Below are 14,996 nucleotides of genomic sequence, written 5' to 3' on the forward strand. Positions count from 1 at the left end.
TGCGGGAAGCATGTATAATGTAAACAGAATTGGTACTTACACAGAACCCTGTGGAAATCCATAATTAACCTCTGTGTTTGAACAGGACTCTCCATTGACATGAACAAAGTGGAGTCTATTAAATAGATATGATTCAAACCACTGGTATGTAACTTTTACACTTTTAATTCATACAGTTTAAACTCTAAAGAGACTGAAAATAACACTGATGCCAAACTAACAGTCAAGTGTTGCTGTGTGAGCTGATTTTTGCTGAACCAAATGTGAAATACAGGAGGCTGGTTGGTCTCTATGGAGGCCAGCTCAGACCCACAGTATACAGTCTTTGAATCAAGAAAAAAGGGGTAAGGTAGACAGCATCAGTGACCTGGAACTAAATAGGGTATAAAGTACAGAATATTAAATAAATAGTGTGGCTGCCTATTTTGCTATCGGGCATAAAACTTCCTCTTTTGAGGAATTTGGAAGTGGTGGGAGTGATGATGATGCAGACTGCAACAGAGGTGATGAGGAGTGTTCCTGGGGTGAATCAGCATAAAAAGTAATTAAAAGTAACAAAAAAAAAAAAAACATTAAACAGGCCACATACGTACATGGTACTAACAAACGACAAGACCAGGACCTGAAAACCCTGTTCACCAAAGACACAAGGAACAAAACCTAAACATAAAACATTTTCACAACCCAGAAGGTCAATGCGCAAAAACTCAGAAGTAGGGTCCAAAACCCAGGGATCCTAACCTGACATCCACTCATCCATTTTCTTCTGCTTATCCAGAGCCAGGTCATGGGAGCAGCAGCCTACACAGAGAAGCCCCTACGTCCTTTTCCCTGGATACTTTCTGTAGCCTCTCAATAGGAACACTAAGCCATCATGCCTTTAATATGATGCTTATTATTATTTTTTCTTAAAAGACACATAAAATCCTAATTAAATACATCAAATATCATGTAGTTATACTCTGTGGAGACACTTTGTCAACTAGTCGGTTTAAAGTTAGGTGGGCAGCCGAAAGGAGAAGTAGTCAGTATGAGGAAATTATTTTGGTGAAGAAATAAATAGATGCAGTGAAAATCTGGCCAGCATGAATCACATGATACACGTGCCAGTTTTTTCAGTGTTAGTTCCTATTTTTGAAGCGTCAAACAAACAGTATATAAGCACTGATTTTACTGCTGTTTAGCACCTTCTCACTGGACGGCTGAAGCTATCGGTCGGTGCTGAAATGAAATCTACTCTACAAATATTCTACATATTCTCCAGAAGGTCTGCAACAAAATCTGTTCTATCCTATTTTTAATGATGTCTTGATGTCTTCTGTTTTTCACAGAGATATTAAAGATCACCATGAGGCTGCTGATTGTGTTTGCACTTCTTTGTGTAATGGTCCCTCTGATCATTACTGCTCGTGAGTATTAAAGTTTATTGTACATAATATGTGTGTGTATGTATGTATTCATAAAAACAAGAGTGCAATATAATAAATGGAAATTTAACAGTCAAAGTCTGACGTTTTAATATAATTTTAACTTTTTAATTTTTATTCCAGAAAAATCGGGCAGCAGTGGAGCAGAGGATAAGCCACCAGGTTGGTCAACATTTTATAAACTCCCACCAAAAGTAATCACAGTTCTGTCATGCTGAACAGAAGAGCAACACAACATTTGTACTGCAAATTTTGTAGTACAAATGTTGTGTTATTTCAAAATTATGAATTACAATGTAAAAATAGGTCTAAAATTATACACTAAATTTGGCAGAATATTCAATTAAATATATACATTAAAAATTCATTATGTGTCCATAGAATAAAAAAATAAATAACACCATGCAAAAGTAAAAGAAATTACAAAATGTCTTTACAGATACAGAAAAGTCATACATGTTTGCTCAAGTGTAATTTGCTTGTCTTCAGAAGAGCATCTTGTTGACAAGAGAAGCCGGGGGCTTTGGCGCAGAGCTTTTAGTGTCTTTGGATACAGGTAAAAACTGATGTTGATTTACCACTTTCTGTCTTTCTTTCTTTCTTTCTTTCTTTCTTTCTTTCTTTCTTTCTTTCTTTCTTTTATAACAATACCCATACTTTCTCAAATGCTGTTATTTGTTTGGAATGACAAAGAGTACTGAATACATATGCAATGCATTCATTCATATACACTGTTTCTTTCATTTCTATAGTCTCCATTTTAACGTAAAATACATAATTATATAGTGCTGTTAAAGCATGCAGGTTATTTTGTTGATACACCATACTGAATATTTCCCTCAGTATACGTCTTATGGTTTCAGCTAATATTTTCTTTTTTTATGTGTGTACAGGAAAAAGGTGGACGAATGATATGTACGGTCACCACTGATACCGATTTTGTCTGGGTCTGAAAAAGAAGATGATCCCTGGTCTTCCATGAAAAGCCATGGCCACCAGACAAAGAAGCAAATCATTTCATCCAACCCTAAACTATCAGTTTCCCTCTTAGATCTTTACTTATTTCCTTTCGCTGTACTGCTACATAATGAATTTGGCAACAAGTGACACAAACTGGAGTGGACTGGACCGTGTCTTCTAATAGCAATAGCTGTTCATTTCTGTTCTTATTATCTTCATCATTAAACTCTTAAGCATTAAATCAAATTGGTCTCTGAGTCTTTGTCACATGTCACCTTTTTTATTGTTCTAGACCCAAACACCAAATACATTTATATTGTGCATTATGTTGCACCCTCAGAGAGACATGACTCCATTCTCCTTTGGCAACTTTATTCTCCTCAGTTCAGGTTTGGAGTTTACAGGCAGCATAGCGTATCATCAGCAAAACAATGCTCTCACATCTCACACACTGTTTTTTGTCCTTTTTCTGCGCTTATTGATGACATCACAAGTCTGAACTCTGACCTCCTGGAACTAGTGAACTACAAAAATTACCTGAAGCTACAATAATTACCTGGAAATGTGTGCAAAAATAAAACACAATTAAATCGGTATACTCTTTAGAGATTTTTTTTTTTTACAAAGATTCAGAAAATGTAAGTTTTATAACCCCTTTTGGATCGCAACAAGTACAATGATTTAATTAAACTAAATAGAATGAACAGAAAAACAAAAAGATAGGGATCCCCTTTGCTTCTTATTACTTTTTTCCATAAAGAATTTATAACAGTTCATTTTGATTGAGTAGACACAGCTTAAAAACAATATGATGCCATGTTTTGCCTTTTCTCCTGTCCTTTGTAGTCCCTAGTGTTGGAATTTATTTTTTTTATCTTTAAGGCTGTATACCTCATAATTAGCATCACACATTTGTTTTATCCTTTACTGCACATAGTAGGTATGTCCCTATTCATAGGCTGCATGCTTTTTAAGGCCGCAATTTAAGGCTGATTATATCACAGCCAGGCGACGAAGGCTGTCCCAATTCGAAGGCTGCTCCAAATGCGGCTGGCAAATGTGTCCTTCATTACTGGGGATTTGAAGGATGGGTCGGGTTTATCCTTCTTGGCCCAACCCACCCAGAATTCATAGAGCGGCCCAGCCAATTCCAGTTTCCAACAATGGTGGCATCTACTTACAGGGAGTGCAGAATTATTAGGCAAGTTGTATTTTTGAGGAATAATTTTATTATTGAACAACAACCATGTTCTCAATGAACCTAAAAAACACATTAATATCAAAGCTGAATGTTTTTGGAAGTAGTTTTTAGTTTGTTTTTAGTTTTAGCTATTTTAGGGGGATATCTGTGTGTGCAGGTGACTATTACTGTGCATAATTATTAGGCAACTTAACAAAAAACAAATATATACCCATTTCAATTATTTATTTTTACCAGTGAAACCAATATAACATCTCCACATTCACAAATATACATTTCTGACATTCAAAAACCAAACAAAAACAAATCAGCGACCAATATAGCCACCTTTCTTTGTAAGGACACTCAAAAGCCTGCCATCCATGGATTCTGTCAGTGTTTTGATCTGTTCACCATCAACATTGCGTGCAGCAGCAACCACAGCCTCCCAGACACTGTTCAGAGAGGTGTACTGTTTTCCCTCCTTGTAAATCTCACATTTGATGATGGACCACAGGTTCTCAATGGGGTTCAGATCAGGTGAACAAGGAGGCCATGTCATTAGTTTTTCTTCTTTTATACCCTTTCTTGCCAGCCACGCTGTGGAGTACTTGGACGCGTGTGATGGAGCAGTGTCCTGCATGAAAATCATGTTTTTCTTGAAGGATGCAGACTTCTTCCTGTACCACTGCTTGAAGAAGGTGTCTTCCAGAAACTGGCAGTAGGACTGGGAGTTGAGCTTGACTCCATCCTCAACCCGAAAAGGCCCCACAAGCTCATCTTTGATGATACCAGCCCAAACCAGTACTCCACCTCCACCTTGCTGGCGTCTGAGTCGGACTGGAGCTCTCTGCCCTTTACCAATCCAGCCACGGGCCCATCCATCTGGCCCATCAAGACTCACTCTTATTTCATCAGTCCATAAAACCTTAGAAAAATCAGTCTTGAGATATTTCTTGGCCCAGTCTTGACGTTTCAGCTTGTGTGTCTTGTTCAGTGGTGGTCGTCTTTCAGCCTTTCTTACCTTGGCCATGTCTCTGAGTATTGCACACCTTGTGCTTTTGGGCACTCCAGTGATGTTGCAGCTCTGAAATATGGCCAAACTGGTGGCAAGTGGCATCTTGGCAGCTGCACGCTTGACTTTTCTCAGTTCATGGGCAGTTATTTTGCGCCTTGGTTTTTCCACACGCTTCTTGCGACCAGTGTTGGTCAAGTTACTTGAAAAAAGTAATCAGTTACTAATTACTGATTACTTCCCCCAAAAAGTAATCCCGTTACTTTACTGATTACTTATTTTCAAAAGTAATTAATTACTTAGTTACTTAGTTACTTTTTAAAAACACGATTTACAACCTGAATAGGTGATAAAGCGATAGATCTTTCAGCCCAATTCTACTTTTTCTGCATAATCCATCATACAAAATGTAATCAAATGGAAAAGTCTCTTTTTAAAACTTTAAACTTTAAATCTTTTAACTTTATGCATCAAGCAAAAACTTAATTATATGCAACATTCTCTGACTGGAAAAAATTTGTTTAGCATTTAAACCTATTTTCTGCACATTCCAGCACATAAAATAAAATATTTTTTTGTGTTTACACTCACTCTTTCAAATAGATGCAAGTAAAACACAGCAGAAAATAAATAAAATCAAAGACTAGCGGTCCTGTTGCTCTATTTTCACCTGTAAAGCAGGACTGGGGTAGGCGGAGGTTTACCCTGGTGCAGGTGTGCCGCGGCGGTCAGTGGAAGAATCCGCGAGTTTCTCTATGAATTTCACATTACGTCGTAGCGCACTCGGCGCTTGCTTGGAAGTTTAGGGGGTTTTTTTCGCTGTAAAAAGTTTTCTTCCCACGCACAACGGACACTAATGTTTTTGTCACTTTTTATGGAATCAAACTCAAAGTAAGGTCAGTACTTCCATGCTTTAAACGCTGCACGCTCATACTCTCTCCCATACTTGATATATTATCCATTGCTGATCTGCAGACAGCTGTTGTCACAAACGTCGCACTCGCTTACGTCACTATCATGAGACATTCTCGCAAAAAACTCACGGTTTTAGTAACGCAGTAACGCAGCGTTCCTACGTGAAAGTAACGGTAATCTAATTATCGTTTTTGCAATAGTAATCCCTTACATTACTCGTTACTTGAAAAAAGTAATCAGATTACAGTAACGTGTTACTGCCCATCTCTGCTTGCGACCCTGCTGACTATTTTGAATGAACCGCTTGATTGTTCGATGATCACGCTTCAGAAGCTTTGCAATTTTAAGACTGCTGCATCCCTCTGCAAGATATCTCACTATTTTTGACTTTTCTGAGCCTGTCAAGTCCTTCTTTTGACCCATTTTGCCAAAGGAAAGGAAGTTGCCTAATAATTATGCACACCTGATATAGGGTGTTGATGTCATTAGACCACACCCCTTCTCATTACAGAGATGCACATCACCTAATATGCTTAATTGGTAGTAGGCATTCGAGCCTATACAGCTTGGAGTAAGACAACATGCATGAAGAGGATGATGTGGACAAAATACTCATTTGCCTAATAATTCTGCACTCCCTGTATAAGTCACTTAGACAACCTAAAAATGTTATTGTTTGGCTTTTTTCAGTGTTTTATTTGTTCGTGAGTAAATTGGTTTGGCTGAGATTAAAATTATTAGATTAGATTAGATAAAATAAAACTTTATTAATCCCCCGGGTGGTTTTCACACAGCTGAATAAACATCAAACAGAAAACTGATTAAACAGAAGTGTGAGATGGTGGAGAATTTACGCCAGTGTCCTGTTATATTTTAGATAGCAAGGAGCAGACGGCCGAGTTTATTAAACTCCACCGAGACAGCGGTGACGTTAATCAGAAGGCTAGACCGTCCAATTCCACGGCTGTTTACTTCCGGCCTACCCGACCTGAGGACCCTACTTCAACTGATATAAGGTGCGGTAAGATGAACACAGCTTCAACCCTCTGTTTGTTGAAAAATAGTAACGGACCGCGTTTCCTTGTTAGTAACTGTAACGCCGTTGTAACGATAGGAATAGTAATTAGTTAGATTACTCGTTACTGAAAAAAGTAACGCCGTTAGTAACGCCGTTACTTGTAACGGTTGGTTGTGTTTTTTCTACTTTTTTACTATGTATGACACGATACCACTTTTTTATGTCCGATACCGATACCGATATCATAAATTTGGATATCTGCCGATACCGATATGAATCCGATATAGTGTATTTTTTAATCAATAAAACTGTTTTTTTAATATCTTGCTGCATTTTGTATAAGTTCATACTCAAGTTTAAATAAACAACAACACTAAAGCTATTCTGTTATACCTGTATGTAAAAAATACACTGCACCCAAAATATTTCATAGTTCAGCAACACTGATCAATCTAATAAACTTAAACCTACTCCATCCTCCCTATTCTGGTATTTTAAAGAGTACTTAGCAGAAATATTAAGCAACCTAACTAATAGGGTTGCAAACTCCCAGCAAAAAAAAATAGAGAACCACCCCCCACCCTCCACCTCATGATGCTTAATCGATGTAATCAACTTTAATTTGATGCAGGGTGAAAAAAAATGCACAGAAATAAATTATTTTTCAAGAATAATTAAATAGATTCAACATCTTTCTTCAACAGAATTGCAGAATTCACAGATGGTACTTTCCCAAAGGAAAAAGTACTATAGCTTACTAGGGTATATTAGACTTAACAGTTACTATATACAGTAATGGACTTCTATACATTTTACATCAGATTAAAACTTTGGGTGTAAGATTCAGATAATTATTTATTAAAAGCTAGACATTTTAAATGAGAATAAGAAAGAAAAGTATGTCTTTGCGCCCCCTTTTCCCTGTTCATGCCCTATCGACCCCCCTGGCTAAACTTTGCTAGATCCGCCCCTGCACAGTTACCAGCCGTCAGCTACGTAGAAAAGGATCCTGGTCTAGAAAGTAATATTAAATAAATTCTAACAGCAGCTTATCAAGCTTAAAGGTGCTGCTGTTGTTCAGCCGCTGGTTTCCTCTTTCTGGTGCAAAGTGGGCCAAAAACAAAGAAGAGAGACAGACTCGCGACAGAAAAGCCGATCAGCTGATCATTAAGCAGTTTCACGATTGAAGTAGCAGCAGGAGAGAGAGAGGCAGTTGCTCCATATATCGGTTGTTAAGCTTAACGCAGGAATGCTTTACCTACATTCAGAGATGAACTTACACACTTGCTTTACTTCTCTCTGGGATAACTTCCTCAGAGATGAAATGCTGGTTTGGTAGCGAGGCTACAAATACACACAGCCGCTCTATCACGTGACGCACACTGCTCCGACATGCTACGGTTATGAGCCGAGTTACGCCGTGTCGCAAGTTTTGTGAGGTGTTTTTTTTGATATTTAATGGATCGGATTACATTTTTTATTTCTCGCTGATATCCGATCCAGTAATTTAGGTCAGTATCGGACCGATACTGATACGTAATATCGGATCAGTCCATCTCTAAAATCTTACATGTACATGTCCTCAGTTGTTTAATCACATATTGGATCTGTATGTAATTAGAAGTTTTTGTTTGTTTGTTTGTTTGTTTTTTTCATATTGTGAAACATCTTGCAAAGCAAACTTAGGCTGCCTGAAAATATTCAACAGTTTTGTGCAAGTGGTGTGGTGAATTGGCAATAAAGTTTTCATGGCACTCGCTCACCGCCGTCACGCTGACCCAACTGAGCAACCAACGGTGGTGAGTGACAATGACTGTGTGGTTTTTTGGGGAGTTTTTTTTCCACGCTCCTCTCGAACTCAAAAACATTTTTTAAAAAAACCTACGTACTCACCTCAGAAACTTTTGGGATGTCTTTTTTGGATGAGGAGTTGGACTGGGAGAACTGTTTTCACTCTGCTCCTCCCGAACCGGTAAAAGACAATCATTTTTCTAAGACTGTTAACTTAAAGACTGTAAGCCATATTACTAAGTCAAAGTTTGTCAATGCAGAGAATGTGAATTCAGAGTGTGTCAACCCAACCACAAAGACTTTGAAAAAAGTCTGCCTCTATTTTAGTGTTGTACAGGTAATAAAACAATGACAAATCAAAACTCAAAGAAAAATCAGCTAATTATGAGTGGTCCCATATTAGTATAATCTACATAATTCTTGCAGGCATTTTAATAATCTTTTAAGAAGTCAACACTGGACCACCGCTCAGAACAAAATGGCGATGGATGTCTGATGCTTGGTGGATCTTTCCTTTGCCTTATGTTGTGTTAACCATACAACACAAACAGATAACCGAGAACACCATAACTAAGCCTGACTTGCAAATAAATTCCCTGTCATGGTTATCATCAGTTAGCCAATAGCCCTGGTACATTTTGGAGAAGTAACAGCTTTTGAACCATTGTTCAAAACTGAATGTCATACATTATGTCACAAGACTTGTGAATTTCAAAACACATCAGAAAACAAGCATCTTAAAAGAAGAGATGGTGTCTGTCTCCTAAATCCAAGATGGGCCTGAAAGCTAAAAGCTCTGCCTCACATGACCCGCGAAGAAGGCACAAGTACCCTGTACTTTCATGGGCGCAGTCCATGTTATGGCGTGACTAAGGCACATGTACCCTGTACTTAAGTGCAATTTGCAGGTAACAAGTCAGGTTTTTACAGGAAATAATGAAACAATTACACTGTAAGTACCCCGTACTTTCTGGGCTGCGGGCTGTAATATGAAGCTATTTAATCTTGCCTAATGTTCAGGTATTTTAATTTTATTTCAATTGGGTCCTTTATTTCCCCAGATTTGAACGATGGGTCGGGTTTATCCTTCTTGGCCCAACCTATCCCAGAATTCATAGCGTGGCCCAGCCAATTCCAGTTTCCAATGCTGGCAGCTACTTAGTTTTAATATTACTCTTTCTGGGTCACAAAATGAACTTTTAAGATATTTTCAAGTGTGAATGTAGCTGTGTAAACTTCAAATATCTGCTCAGTTTATCAAGACATCACATATTTGCAAAAATGCTCTGATGTTTTCGGAAACGTCTGTTACCCACCAGCGCAATAGCAGACTGGGAGTTCGAGCTAGAGCACTAGCACAAGAGCCAGTGAGAACAACGGACTCCCGGCACATTGTTTTCAAACCCTCTGCGGTCCTTCACTACTCAGGTTAAACATGACATATATACAGTGATGGGAATAACGGCGTTACTAACGGCGTTACTTTTTTCAGTAACGAGTAATCTAACTAATTACTATTCCTATCGTTACAACGCCGTTACAGTTACTAACAAGGAAATGCGGTCCGTTACTATTTTTCAAGAAACAGATGCTTGAAGCTGTGTTCAGCTTACCGCATCTTATATCAGCTGCACGGAAGTAGCTGTAAGTAATCTGGACGCTACAGCTTTAAGCAGCTGCGCGCTCCCGCGGACGGCAATCACGATCGCTGTCTAGCACAACACCTGGAGCTAAGGGGGCAAAACAATCGAGTGCTGCTGTTTGACTGAGGAAGAATAAAGTAGTCGTGGTAAGTCAATCACGTGACCACTTAAAGACAAAGCAACAAGGTGATATATACCAGTTTTTAAATTGTGTTGATAGGCCACGTAAAACCAGAGTCATAAACAAAATATACGCGAAGTTTTTTCCTCAATAGTTTCGCCACGTTAGCGCTAGCAAGCACTCTCTGCTTATGAGCAACAAAACAAAACAAAACAGGGGAAGTTTTAGGAGTGACGGCGAGAGAGAGAGAGAGAGAGAGAGAGAGCAGAAAAAGAGAGAGAGTGAGATTTGAGATGTGAGAGATTTGTGACGTTTAGCATGTTTGGAGTGTGTAGTTAATGTGTTGTCTTGTGTAGTTAGTGTGTAGTGTTGTGGATAGTTTTGTGTTGTGTGTCAGAACAATGAGGCGACTGCTGTCTCCAGGTAGAAACAGCAGTGATACACCTGCTGCTGTCAGACCTGCAGGTATCAGGCTGTGATGTTCTCCTTTATAGTGGACATAAAGTATTTTTTTGGAGTGGCACAAATAATTTGTGTGGCATCTTATTGAAGAACAGCTGATTGTTCTGTAAATAGTTTGAAATGGTTATTTAAAAAATCAAGGTAAATGGATGCAAATAAATTTGTTGTTTGCAAAACTTGTGCATAGGATTTTAAAATTGACAATTAATATTTGCATTTGAAGTTATGAAATATGATTCATTAAAGATGTTTGTGGTTGTTACAGTAAAAATATAACTTTTTCTACTCTGATTTTATGGTTTTTGTCTGATTTTAGATCAATTCTGGTTATACAGTATGACAAAATGAGAACATAACTGTAAATTCAGGCACGTGAGGTTGCGCTAAAAAGAATGATACCAAACAAGGCAAAGTAAATAGTTTTTAAAGGTAAAATGTGGAGAGAAAATCAAGAGTAGTAAAAAAATGGCCAATTATACCCTGGACCCCAGAGGGTTAAACGTTTTTTGGTTTTTATTAAGTAACGCAATAGTTACTTTTCCAAGTAATTAATTACTTTTAGAATATTGTAACTCAGTTACTAACTCAGTTACTTTTTTGAAGAAGTAACTAGTAACTATAATTGAATTACTTTTTCAAAGTAACTTGCCCAACACTGCATATAAGTCACTTAGATAACTTATACATGTTATTTATCTTTTTTTTAGTGTTTTCTTTGTTCCTGAGTAAATTGGTTTGGCTGAGATTAAAGTTATAGCCAAGAAGATCATTGGAGCCTCCTCTTCCCTCCATCACAGACACTTATTGCACCCGCTACATCTGAAAGGCCACCAGCATTGTGGAGAACCCCACACACACTCGTCTCCCTGCTGTCTTCTGGTAAGAGGTTATCCCAGACCTCACTGCCAGACTGTGAAACAGTATCTTCCCCCAAGCTGTCAGACTCCTGAACACTCAGTGACTGGACTGACACACACACACACACACACACACACACACACACACACACACACACACACACACACACAGACTGTTTCTTGCAGTTTTTTTGCACTTTATGTATTCCTGTGTTGATTGTGCTTTTAATTGTGACTGAGTTTTTGTTTTGTTCTTTGTGTGTTTTTTCACTTTTTACTTTTTTACTATGTACAGCACTTTGGTCGACCTGTGTTGTTTTTAAAGTTCTTATAAATAAATGGATTGATTGATTTGGTCTGTTATATGTATCATCACACCAACGCTGTCTTGTTTTCCTGTGTCTATACGACTGGACATGATTGAAATGACAATAAAGCCACATCTCTAAATCAGGCACCACAGCATGCCTCATTAGGTTATAAACCTTAATATTCACCTAATCATAACTAACACACGTGTACACCTACTACTTCCTGCCTATGCTGTCACTTCACCTCTCTTTTGGACTTTCTTGCTCTCTATGGTTCACTTCATACATTTAAACTGATCTACCATCACTACCTCTACTCCTTGCATCTTCACTGTCGTACCTTCCACTCCTTCACACACACACATGTATTCTGTCTTTCAATCCTCTGAATAAACATGAGTAGGATCCACATAGCAATAAAATGTGAACTGTGCCACTAATAATACTGCGGGAAGCATGTATAATGTAAACAGAATTGGTACTCACACAGAACCCTGTGGAAATCCATAATTAACCTCTGTGTTTGAACAGGACTCTCCATTGACATGAACAAAGTGGAGTCTATTAAATAGATATGATTCAAACCACTGGTATGTAACTTTTACACTTTTAATTCATACAGTTTAAACTCTAAAGAGACTGAAAATAACACTGATGACAAACTAACAGTCAAGTGTTGCTGTGTGAGCTGATTTTTGCTGAACCAAATGTGAAATACAGGAGGCTGGTTGGTCTCTATGGAGGCCAGCTCAGACCCACAGTATACAGTCTTTGAATCAAGAAAAAAGGGGTAAGGTAGACAGCATCAGTGACCTGGATCTAAATAGGGTATAAAGTACAGAATATTAAATAAATAGTGTGGCTGCCTATTTTGCTATCTGGCATAAAACTTCCTCTTTTGAGGAATTTGGAAGTGGTGGCAGCGATGATGATGCAGACTGCAACAGAGGTGATGAGGAGTGTTCCTGGGGTGAATCAGCATAAAAAGTAATTAAAAGTAACAAAAAAAAAAAAACATTAAACAGGCCACATACGTACATGGTACTAACAAACGACAAGACCAGGACCTGAAAACCCTGTTCACCAAAGACACAAGGAACAAAACCTAAACATAAAACATTTTCACAACCCAGAAGGTCAATGCGCAAAAACTCAGAAGTAGGGTCCAAAACCCAGGGATCCTAACCTGACATCCACTCATCCATTTTCTTCTGCTTATCCAGAGCCAGGTCATGGGAGCAGCAGCCTACACAGAGAAGCCCCTACGTCCTTTTCCCTGGATACTTTCTGTAGCCTCTCAATGGGAACACCAAAGCATCATGCCTTTAATATGATGCTTATTATTATTTTTTCTTAAAAGACACATAAAATCCTAATTAAATACATCAAATATCATGTAGTTATACTCTGTGGAGACACTTTGTCAACTAGTTGGTTTAAAGTTAGGTGGGCAGCAAAAAGGAGAAGTAGTCAGTATGAGGAAATTATTTTGGTGAAGAAATAAATAGATGCAGTGAAAATCTGTCCAGCATGAATCACATGATACACGTGCCAATTTTTTCAATGTTAGTTCCTATTTTTGAAGCGTCAAACAAACAGTATATAAGCACTGATTTTACTGCTGTTTAGCACCTTCTCACTGGACGGCTGAAGCTATCGGTCGGTGCTGAAAAGAAATCTACTCTACAAATATTCTACATATTTTTCAGGAGGTCTGCAACAAAATCTGTTCTATCCTATTTTTTAATGATGTCTTGATGTCTTCTGTTTTTCACAGAGATATTAAAGATCACCATGAGGCTGCTGATTGTGTTTGCACTTCTTTGTGTAATGGTCCCTCTGATCATTACTGCTCGTGAGTATTAAAGTATATTATACATAATGTATGTATATGTGTGTGTATGTATTCATAAAAACAAGAGTGCAATATAATAAATGGAAATTTAACAGTCAAAGTCTGACATTTTAATATAATTTTAACTTTTTAATTTTTATTCCAGAAAAATCGGGCAGCAGTGGAGCAGAGGATAAGCCACCAGGTTGGTCAACATTTTATAAACTCCCACCAAAAGTAATCACAGTTCTGTCATGCTGAACAGAAGAGCAACACAACATTTGTACTGCAAGGTTTGTAGTACAAATGTTGTGTTATTTCAAAATTATGAATTACAATGTAAAAATAGGTCTAAAATTATACACTAAATTTGGCAGAATATTCAATTAAATATATACATTAAAAATTCATTATGTGTCCATAGAATAAAAAAATAAATAACACCATGCAAAAGTAAAAGAAATTACAAAATGTCTTTACAGATACAGAAAAGTCATACATGTTTACTCAAGTGTAATTTGCTTGTCTTCAGAAGAGCATCTTGTTGAGAAGAAATGGCGGGGGATTTGGCGCAGAGCTTTGACTCGCTATGGATACAGGTTAAAACTGATGTTGATTTACCACTTTCTTTCTTTCTTTCTTTCTTTCTTTCTTTCTTTCTTTCTTTTATAACAATATCCATACTTTCTCAAATGCTGTTATTTGTTTGGAATGACAAAGAGTACTGAATACATATGCAATACATTCATTCATATACACTGTTTCTTTCATTTGTATAGTCTCCATTTTAACGTAAAATACATAATTATATAGTGCTGTTAAAGTATACAGGTTATTTTGTTGATACACCATACTGAATATTTCCCTCAGTATACGTCTTATGGTTTCAGCTAATATTTTCTTTTTTTATGTGTGTACAGGAAAGAGATGGACGAATGATATGTACGGTCACCACTGATACCGATTTTGTCTGGGTCTGAAAAAGAAGATGATCCCTGGTCTTCCATGAAAAGCCATGGCCATCAGACAAAGAAGCAAATCATTTCATCCAACCCTAAACTATCAGTTTCCCTCTTAGATCTTTACTTATTTCCTTTCGCTGTACTGCTACATAATGAATTTGGCAACAAGTGACACAAACTGGAGTGGACTGGACCGTGTCTTCTAATAGCAATAGCTGTTCATTTCTGTTCTTATTATCTTCATCATTAAACTCTTAAGCATTAAATCAAGTTGGTCTCTGAGTCTTTGTCACATGTCACCTTTTTTATTGGTCTAGACCCAAACACCAAATACTTTTATATTGTGCATTATGTTGCACCCTCAGAGAGACATGACTCCATTCTCCTTTGGCAACTTTATTCTCCTCAGTTCAGGTTTGGAGTTTACAGGCAGCATAGCATATCATCAGCAAAACAATGCTCTCACATCTCACACACTGTTTTTTTCCCTTTTTCTGTGC

General features: G+C 37.7%; 1 long non-coding RNA gene across 2 annotated transcripts; it reads left to right on the plus strand.

Annotated features, from left to right (window-relative positions):
• The first annotated feature begins 1,105 nt into the window (after nt 1-1,105).
• LOC109201260 (uncharacterized) lies at nt 1,106-14,766 on the plus strand. 2 transcript variants are annotated; one of them, XR_002061279.1, is made up of 5 exons: nt 1,106-1,214; nt 1,332-1,409; nt 1,551-1,589; nt 1,917-1,983; nt 14,455-14,766. It is a non-coding gene; the product is annotated as an uncharacterized LOC109201260 (long non-coding RNA). The 2 variants fall into 2 exon arrangements; XR_002061280.2 differs by lacking the exon at nt 14,455-14,766 and adding an exon at nt 2,321-2,633.
• Nucleotides 14,767-14,996: the final 230 nt, after the last annotated feature.

The sequence above is a fragment of the Oreochromis niloticus genome, linkage group LG3 (genome assembly GCF_001858045.2).
Source record: "Oreochromis niloticus isolate F11D_XX linkage group LG3, O_niloticus_UMD_NMBU, whole genome shotgun sequence".
Lineage (NCBI taxonomy): Eukaryota > Metazoa > Chordata > Actinopteri > Cichliformes > Cichlidae > Oreochromis > Oreochromis niloticus.